This window comes from Rattus norvegicus, chromosome X, assembly GCF_021556685.1.
Source record: "Rattus norvegicus strain SHRSP/BbbUtx chromosome X, alternate assembly SHRSP_T2T, whole genome shotgun sequence".
Classification (NCBI taxonomy): Eukaryota; Metazoa; Chordata; class Mammalia; order Rodentia; family Muridae; genus Rattus; species Rattus norvegicus.
In genome coordinates, this window is record NC_141554.1 from 89,932,665 (window position 1) to 89,942,896 (window position 10,232).

The 10,232-nt window shown below is 43.7% G+C and overlaps 1 pseudogene; it reads right to left on the minus strand.

Moving 5' to 3' along the window:
• Window positions 1-8,559: 8,559 nt before the first annotated feature.
• On the minus strand, window positions 8,560-10,232 carry LOC147998291 (MLV-related proviral Env polyprotein pseudogene; annotated as a pseudogene).

Consider the following 10,232-nt stretch of genomic DNA (forward strand, 5'->3'; position numbering starts at 1 on the left):
GGCCATTTTGCCAAAAGCAATCTACATATTCAATGCAATCCCCATCAAAATTCCTACTCAATTCTTTATAGAGATAGAAAGAATAATTTGCAAATTCATTTGGAATGACAAAAAACCCAGGATAGCGAAAAATATATTCAACAATAAAAGAACTTCTGGAGTAATCACTATCCCTGATTTCAAGCAGTATTACAGAGCAATAGTCATAAAAACTGTATGGTACTGGTACAGAGACCGGCAAGTAGATCAGTGGAACAGAACTGAAGACCCAGAAATGAACCCACACGCCTATGGGCACTTGATCTTGGACAAAGGAGCTAAAACCATCCAATGGAAGAAAGATAGAATTTTCAACAAATGATGCTGGTTCAACTAGAGGTCAGCATGTAGAAGAATGCAAATCGACCCATTCTTATCACCATGTACAAAGCTTAAGTTCAGCTGGATTAAGGACCTCCACATCAAACCAGATACACTCAAACTAATAGAAGAAATAGCAGGGAATAGTCTCGAACACATTGGCACTGGGGAAATTTTCCTGAACAAAACACTAGTGGCTTATGCTCTAAGGTCAAGAATCAACAAATGTGATCTCATAAAACTACAAAGCTTCTGTAAGGCAAAAGACACTCTCATTAGGACAAAAGGGCAGCTAATAGATTGGGAAAAGATTGTTACTAATCCTACATCTGATAGAGGGTGAATATCCAAAATATACAAAGAACTCAAGAAGTTAGACTCCAGAGAGCCAAATAACCCTATTAAAAAATGGTGTGCAGAGCTAAAACTGCTCACCCTCTCAGCTGAGGGTTATCGATTGGCCAAAAAGCACCTAAAGTAATGTTCAACATCTTTAGTCATAAGGGAAATGCAAATCAAAACACCCCTGAGATGTCTGACTGGTATATACCTTATACTAGTCAGAATGGCTAAGATCAAAAACTTAGGTGACAGCAGATGCTGGCAAGGATGTGGAGAAAGAGGAACACTCCTCCATTGTTGCTGGGATTGCAAACTAGTTCAACCACTCTGGAAATCAGTCTGGAGGTTCCTCAGAAAATTGGACATTGCACTATCTGAGGACCCAGCTATACCCCTCCTGGGCATATACCCAAAAGATGCTCCAACATACAACAAAGACACATGTTCCACTATGTTCATAGCAGCCTTATTTATAATAGCCAGAAGCTGGAAAGAACCCAGATGCCATTCAAAAGAGGAATGGATTCAAAAAATATGGTACATCTATACAATGAAGTATTACTGAGCTATCAAATCAATGACTTCATGAAATTCATAGGTAAATGGAATGAACTAGAAAATATCATCCTGGGTGAGGTAACTCGAATCTCAGAAGAATACACTTGGTATGCACTCATTAATAAGTGGATATTAGCCAAAAAGCTCAAAATACCTACGATGCAATCCACAGACCACAGGAACCTCAAGAAGAAGGATGACCAAAATACAGATAGATGCTCCCACTCCTTCTTTTTTTTTTTTTTTTAGTGTTTATCTTAGTTTTATTGCTCTGAATAGACACCATGACCAAGGGAACTCTTACAAAACTTTTTTTTTATTAACTTGAGTATTTCTTATATACATTTTGAGTGTTATTCCCTTTCCCAGTTTCCGGGCAAACATCCCCCTCCACCCTGCCCTTCTTTATGGGTGTTCCCCTCCCCACCTTCCTCCCCTTTGCTGCCCTCCCCCCACCAATCTAGTTCACTGGGGGTTCAGGCTTAGCAGGACCCAGGGCTTCCCCTTCCACTGGTGCTCTTACTAGGATATTCATTGCTACCTATGAGGTCAGAGTCAAGGGTCAGTCCATGTATAGTCGTTAGGTAGTGGCTTAGTCCCTGGAAGCTCTGGTTGCTTGGCATGGTTGTTCATAAGGGGTCTCGAGCCCCTTCAAGCTCTTCCAGTCCTTTCTCTGATTCCTTCAATGGGGGTCCTATTCTCAGTTCAGTGGTTTGCTGCTGGCATACGCCTCTGTGTTTGCTGTATTCTGGCTGTGTCTCTCAGGAGAGATCTACATCCAGCTCCTGTCGGCCTGCACTTCTTTGCTTCATCCATCTTGTCTAATTGGATGGCTGTATATGTATGGGCCACATGTGGGGCAGGCTGTGAATGGGTGTTCCTTCAGTCTCTGTTTTAATCTTTGCCTCTCTATTCCCTGCCAAGGGTATTCTTGTTTCCCTTTTAAAGAAGGAGTGAAGCACTCACATTTTGATCATCCGTCTTGAGTTTCATTTCTTCTAGGGTAATTCAAGCATTTGGGCTAATAGCCACTTATCAATGAGTGAATACCATGTGTGTTTTTCTGTGATTGGGTTACCTCACTCAGGATGATATTTTTCAGTTCCGACCATTTGCCTATGAATTTTATAAAGTCATTGTTTTTGAGAGCTGAGTAATATTCCATTGTGTAGATTTACCACATTTTCTGTATCCATTCCTCTGTTGAAGGGCATCTGGGTTCTTTCCAGCTTCTGGCTATTATAAATAAGTCTGGGATGAACATAGTGGAGCACGTGTCTTTAATATATGTTGGGGCATCTTTTGGGTATATGCCCAAGAGAGGTATAGCTGGATCCTCAGGTAGTTCAATGTCCAATTTTCTGAGGAACCTCCAGACTGATTTCCAGAATGGTTTTACCAGTCTGCAATCCCACCAACAATGGAGGAATGTTCCCCTTTCTCCGCATCCTTGCCAGCATCTACTGTCAACTGAGTTTTTGATCTTAGCTATTCTCACTGGTGTGAGGTGAAATCTCAGGGTTGTTTTGATTTGCATTTCCCTTATGACTAAAGATATTGAACATTTCTTTAGGTGTTTCTCAGCCATTCGGCATTCCTCAGCTGTGAATTCTTTGTTTAGCTCTGAACCCCATTTTTAATAGGGTTATTTGTCTCCTTGCGGTCAAACTTCTTGAGTTCTTAGTATATTTTGGATATAAGACCTCTATCTGTTGTAGGATTGGTAAATATCTTTTCCCAATCTGTTGGTTGCCGTTTTGTCCTAACCACAGTGTCCTTTGCCTTACAGAAGCTTTGCAGTTTTATGTGATCCCATTTGTCGATTCTTGATCTTAGAGCATAAGCCATTGGTGTTTTGTTCAGGAAATTTTTTCCAGTTCCCATGTGTTCCAGATGCTTCCCTAGTTTTTCTTCTATTAGTTTGAGTGTATCTGGTTTGATGTGGAGGTCCTTGATTCACTTGGACTTAAGCTTTGTACAGGGTTATAAGCATGGATCGATCTGCATTCTTCTATATGTTGACCTCCAGTTGAACCAGCACCATTTGCTGAAAATGTTATCTTTTTTCCATTTGATGGTTTTGGCTCCTTTGTCAAAAATCAAGTGCCCATAGGTGTGTGGGTTCATTTCTGGGTCTTCAATTCTGTTCCATTGGTCTATCTGTCTGTCTCTGTACCAATACCATGCAGTTTTTTATCACTATTGCTCTGTAATACTGCTTGAATTCAGGGATAGTCATTCCCCCTGAAGTCCTTTTATTGTTGAGGATAGTTTTAGCTATCCTGGGTTTTTTGTTATTCCAGATGAATTTGCAAATTGTTCTGTCTAACTCTTTGAAGAATTGGATTGGTATTTTGATGGGGATTGCATTGAATCTGTAGATTGCTTTTGGTAAAATGGCCATTTTTACTATATTAATCTTGCCAATCCATGAGCATGGGAGATCTTTCCATCTTCTGAGGACCTCTTCAATTTCTTTCTTCAGAGTCTTGAAGTTCTTATTGTATAAATCTTTCACTTGCTTGGTTAAAGTCACACCGAGGTACTTTATATTATTTGGGTCTATTATGAAGGGTGTCGTTTCCCTAATTTCTTCCTTGGCTTGTTTCTCTTTTGTGTAGAGGAAGGCTACTGATTTATTTGAGATAAACAACTTCAGCAAAGTGGCTGGGTATAAAATTAGCTCCCACTCCTTCTTAAAAGTGGAAAAAATATCCAAAGGAAGGGATATGGAAGCAAAGTTTAGAGCAGCTACTTAAGGAATGGCCATTCAGAGCCTGACCCACATCTGGCCCATATATATACAGCCACCAAAACTAGAGAAGATTGATGAAGCTAAAAAATGCATGCTGAAATAGACCAGATATAGATCTCTCCTGAGAGACACATCCAGAACATGTCCAATACAGAGGTTAATGCTAGCAGCAAATCATTGAACTGAGAACACAACCCCCTTGGGACGAATTAGAGGAATTATTGAAAGAGTTGAAAGAGCTTGCAACCCCATAAAAACAACACTGCAAAACAACCAGAGCTTCCAACCACTACCGAAAGACGATACATGGACTGACCCAGGGCTCCAACTGCATAGGTAGCAGAGGATAGCCTTGTTGGGGCACCAGTGGAAGGGGAAGCCCTTGGTCCTGCCAAAGTTGAACCCCCAGTGTAGGGGAGTATGGGGGGCAGTAAGCAGGATGTATTGGGGGGAATACCCAAATAGGGAGGGGTAAGGGAGGGGATGGATGCTTATGGACAGGAATCTGGGTAGGGGAATAACATTTGAAATGTAATTAAAGAAATATATCTAATATTTTTTAAAAGAGAGGTCAAAGTGTTTAAGAACATCAAATAAAGTAGGGTTTGAACGAATCTAAACCTATGCTAGTTCTTTTTCATTAGTTTCTCATAAAACCCAGTGCCACGCCCAACCTCGACCAGCAAGGAAGACAGTACCACAGGAGATCTTCTTCAAGCAGTTTTACTCAGGAACCTTGATACAATCTTCTGACCTCTATCTCTTCTGACTCTCTCCCTGGGGAACGCCCTGCACCACACTTAAATAGCTAGCACTGGCCAGTCCTAGCAAGCCACGTGGGTCATGTAGATAGGCTGTCACTATGTGGAAGCTAGCAGGTCAGGCAGACATAGCCAAATAAGGACTTATTTACTGCAAGGAGCACTCACCCTTGGGAGGGTGGAAGGCGGAAACCAGCGCCATCTTTGAGGCGTGGCACATCGCAGCTCTCTACAACCCAGATGTTTGTGTGCTTGTAAAATTGGTAGACTTGGGGATTTTTTTGGGTTTTTTTTTTTGTTGTTGTTGTTGTTTTCTTACTATTTCTATAGTTTAATTCCTTGTTTATACATAATTGTTTTAATTTTGGTAGGTAATACATATCTAAAAACCACCTATTTATTTTGACTATTTTATTACCTCATAGGTTTTCTAACTAAACATTGATGATCTTCTGAATGGTACTGTTATCTGTTGTAATGTCTTTCTTTTCATCTCTAATTTCAAAATCCTATGTCTTCCCTTTTATGTGGTTAGTTCATGTAAAAGTTTAGACTTTTATATTATAAAAAATCAGTTCTCTTTCTTTAATTTTTTATATTGCTATTTCATATTTATTTAATAAGTACTCACTGAAAAGTAGATATTAACCAAAAAGCTTGGATTACCCAAGATACAATACACAGACCACATGAATTTGGAGAAGATGGCCAACCAAAGTATGGATGCTTCAGTCCTTCTTAGAAGGGGGAACAAATTATTCATAGGAGGAGCTATGAAGACAAGATTGGAGCAGTGACTGAAGGGATGGTCATTCAGTCCACCTGTGGATCCAGCCCATATATGTACAGCCACCAAACCCAGTCATTATTGGGAAGGCCAAGAGGTATATGCTAACAGGAGCCTCATATAGTGGTCTCCTGATTGGTTTTGCCAGATCGTGACAAATTCAGTGGTGGATACTAACTGCAAACCATTGAACTGAGAATGGGTCCCCATTGGAAGAGTCAGAGAAAGGATTGAGGGAGCTTGAAGCCCCATAAGAACAACAAAAGCCACCAACCAGAACTCCCAGGGACTAAACCACCATCCAAAGAGTACACATGGACAGACTACCTGCATATGTAGCAGAGGATTGCCTTGTTGGGCACCAATGAGAAGAGAGGCCCTTGGTCCTGCCAGGGCTCAACAGATCAGTGCAGGCTGATGTCTGGGTGGGGAGGCAGGAAGAGGTGGGTGGATGGGTGGAGGAGCACTTCATAGATGGGGATAGGATAAAGGGTTTATGAACAGAAAAGTGTGAAAGGGGATAACATTTGAAATGAAATAAAGAAAGAAAATATCCAATAAAAAATGTTTGTCCAAAGAAATGCTCAAGAGGCTCATACTTCTTTTTGACTCTTCAGTGGCCTTGGGTTGTTTGACAACCCTTGTAGTTTCTTCAGGATTGAACTATACCTGCTGTTTTGTGTGTGGTATAGGCCAGCCAAAAGGACTGGACTGAAGCTACTGATTCATATTTGGTATTGACTATGTGATCGAACTTTTGCCAAAGAAGATCTAGCTCACCCCCAAGAACTATTGCTAAACAGGTCCACTTCCCCTATATCTCTTCCACTGCCTCTGGTAGGTGGTTTTCAAGAGGAGAGGATAAACATTTATTAAAAGTAGGTTGCAAAAAATTTATGCATACACCCCCATTGTAGAGAAAGATCAATAGTGATGACTTAGTTAGGGTTTTACTGGTGTGAGCAGACACCATGACCAAGGCAAGCCTTATAAAGAACAATATTTAATTGATGCTGGCTTGCAAGTTAAAGGTTCAGTTCTTTATCATCAAGGTGTAAGCATGGCAGCATCTAGGCAGGCAAGGTCCGGGAGGAGCAGAGAGTTCTGCATCTTCAATTGAAGGATGCTAGCAGAAAACTGGCTTCCAGGTAGATAGATGAAGGTCTTAAAGACCACACCTACAGTTAAACACTGACTCCAACAAGGCCACAGCCTCTAATAATGCTACTCCCTGAGCCAAGCATATACAAACCATCACATTTCACTCCCTGGCCTCCATAGGCTTGTTCAAACATATGAGTCTATGGGGGGGATATCTAAACATAGCATAATTCAAAATATATTTAGTCTAAGTTCCAAAGTCCCCATAGTCTATAGCAGTCTCAAAAATATTAAAAGTCCAATGTTCAATGTCTCATCTGAGATTCATCCAATCATTTAATGTTAATCCCCAAATCAAGACATGAAACCAGCCAGGCAGACTCCAAACTCTGCATCTCCATGGCTGATGTCAAACTGGTCTTCAGATCTCTAACTCCTTTTTCATCTTTGTTGACTGCAACAAATTCTTTCTCCTGGGATGGTTGCACTCCCTATTAACAGCTTTCCTCAGCAGATAACACATGGTTGTGGCATCTCAAAAATCTTGGGGTCTCCAAGGCAGTTTCAATGCTTCACCCTCTTGCTTGTTTCAATGTCTGGGATACACACATGATCTTCTGGGATCCATCAAAGAGTTTGAATCACTTTTCCAGTTCTGCCCTCTGTAGAACTCTAAGCTCAGGTTGATCTATTCCACTGCCATTGCTGTTCTTGGTGATCATTCCATGGTACTTGCATCTTCAATATGCTGTGGCCTTCTTCTGAAATAGGCTTCACCAATAGCCTTCTATAGACTCTCTTCATGGTGCCAAGCCTCAAATTCTTTGTATGATCCCTTAAGTCCTAGATCAACTGCAGTTGATACTTCATCAACACCCATGGCCTTTTATGGCCTCTCATAGTGCCAAGCCTCAGCTTCTCTTCATGACCACTTCATGCCTTCAAAACCAGTACCACCTGGATTACTGATACACATTAACAAGTATAGTTGTCACATTGAAAAGCTCTCAGGGAGAACTTTCCCTCGGGATGGAGACCCACCAACTTCAATGACCAGGCCGAGACACCACAGGATGCAATCAGCAAGAGGATTTGATTTATTGTCGGGATACACAGGTACCTGTGGGCGCTTCAGTCGCTCGGGGGACTGGCGTGCCCACGGAACCAAGGATGGGCTTTTTTATAGGATTTTGGGGAGCAGAAGCAAGCATACAGAAGCAGATGCATGGTTACAGGGATATCATTGGTGGATTCTAATGTTTCCTAGCTACCTTCCTGAAACATAACGGCTGACTCGGCCCCCAAAGGGTTCAGCCCGGGGGCAAGTTTCCTAGCTACCTTCTTGAAACATAACGGCTGACTCGGCCCCCCAAGAGTTTAGCCCGGGGGCAAGTTTCCTAGCTACCTTCTTGAAACATAACAACTGACTCGGCCCCCCAAGAGTTTAGCCCGGGGGCAAGTTTCCAAGCTACCTTCTTGAAACATAACAACTGACTCGGCCCCCCAAGAGTTTAGCCTGGGGGCAAGTTTCCAAGCTACCTTCTTGAAACATAACAACTGACTCGGCCCCCCACCAGGGTGTGGGACCTCTCCCGGGGCTTTTTCTTATTGTCAGGTGCTCAACCCCAGTCATCCTGTTGCCAGGCCTTCAACCAAACATCTCCTGCTTGGCAGCCGCTGTATACTCAGTGTTCTAACCTTTCCCTGAACCAGTCATCTTAAGTACAGCCTTGCAAAATGGCGTTACTGCTGCTAAGCTGGGGTCTTTCATTCCCCCATTTTTTTGCTAACTTTGAGTGAAATCTTTCACTCAACTTGGTCAAGAAATTTCTGTCTCTTGTTGTCTCAGCCTATGGTACTGCTGCGTCAGTAAGAGGGTCTGAATGACTGAAAGTCTATCCCTCATGAACTGTACCAGCCTATTAAGGATGCAGGGTCCAAAAAGAAGAATTAGGAGAAGAATAAGTAGGGGTCCCATCAGGGTAGACAGGAGGGTAGCAAACCAAGGGGATCGGTTAAACCACCCCTCGAACCATCCCTGTTGGGAATCAAACAGTTTTTGTCTTTGGGCCAGGCGTTCTCGAAGCTTAGCCATATTATCTCTTACTATTCCAGTATGGTCTGCATAGAAACAGCACTCTTCTTTTAGAGCAGCACATAATCCACCCTCGCGGAGGAACAACATATCTAGCCCTCGTCTATTTTGGAGGACCACTTCAGACAACGATGTTAAGGACTTTTCTAATGCACTCACAGACTCTTCTATAGCTTTAAGATCTGCATTCATGGCTGCTTGTAACTGACGGAAATGGCCAGTTTCAATGAGTGCAGTGGTCCCGGTCCCTATACCCGCGGCCACTCCCCCCAAGGTGATTCCTCCTAGGAGTAAAGCTAAAGTCAGGGTGGCAGGCTCTCGTCGAAAACGAGTCTGTTTCTCAAAAAACGAGTATATATACTCGGATTCATGGTAGGTGACTTTGGGCCAAATTTCTACTAATACACAATAGTCAGAGGATTGGTTGAGGACTGTGGCTGAGATACAGGGTGTTAGTCCGGTATTGCAGGCCCAGTATGTGCCTTTTGGGGCTGCCAGGAAGTAGTTCCCGATGGGAATCTTCTGAGTGGTGTTGCAGAGGGTCTGGTGTGTGGGGGGTACATTCCCCAAGCAGAGCCCTCGTCCCGAGACCTCGGGCAGAGTTAGTCTGTGGCTGGGGGTATTGGCACAACTGTCTGGGGCAGCAGTCAGGTTGGTGTAATTTCCAATGACTGCTACCCCTTCATAATAGGGCGGACCGGAAACGAGACACAACCAGCACTCCTGAGTCCTAAAAGGGTCTGAATAGTTGAGAGCCAGATATGCACCAGCCACCAAATTGAATAATCGATCCCCGGTGCCTGGCGATGGGGAGATCAAAATGGTGGAGCCCCCCGTTGTGGAGAAGGGGCTTGTGGGAGTACTACCAGGGGCCTGGGTGACCTTAGGCAATGACGGGGGTTGGGCTTGTGCCGGGAGCGAGGGAGGCTTCTGATCTGGTAGAACTGGGTTGGGTCCAATGGGTCGAGTGGCCAGGGGAGAGACTTGTCTATTTAGAGAGAACAGACCCACCGGATCGGTCCCTGTGACGTATAAGCGCAGGCCCCAAGATTTGGGCCCGTCCCAGGTCGCTCTTCTACCTGAGTCGGTGAAGTGGAGGACGAGGGGATTGCATTTCGCGTCCCGTTTACACAAGGTGTAAGGAGGCCGACCGTCTCGTTTCAGAGTTATCAGGTCCCAAGATGAGGATGGCTTCCAATACCCATCCCCAGTAGTCTCACATCCCCACTGGGCACAGTACCCACTCCCCGGCCCTCCGCACTGCCGGCTCACTCTGTGTCCAGGGCAAACGTAGATCTCTTTGCTGTGGGAAGCCGGACCGCAACCATAGTAGGTGGTTGAGGGATGCCAATTATGGGTAGTGCCAGGCTCCCACTTGTAGTCTATCACATCACAGAGGTCAAAGTATAAGGGAGGGAAGGCATCGGCCAGTGTCCCCCTTACGGAGGTAGCATTAGCCAGCCTTCCTGTCAT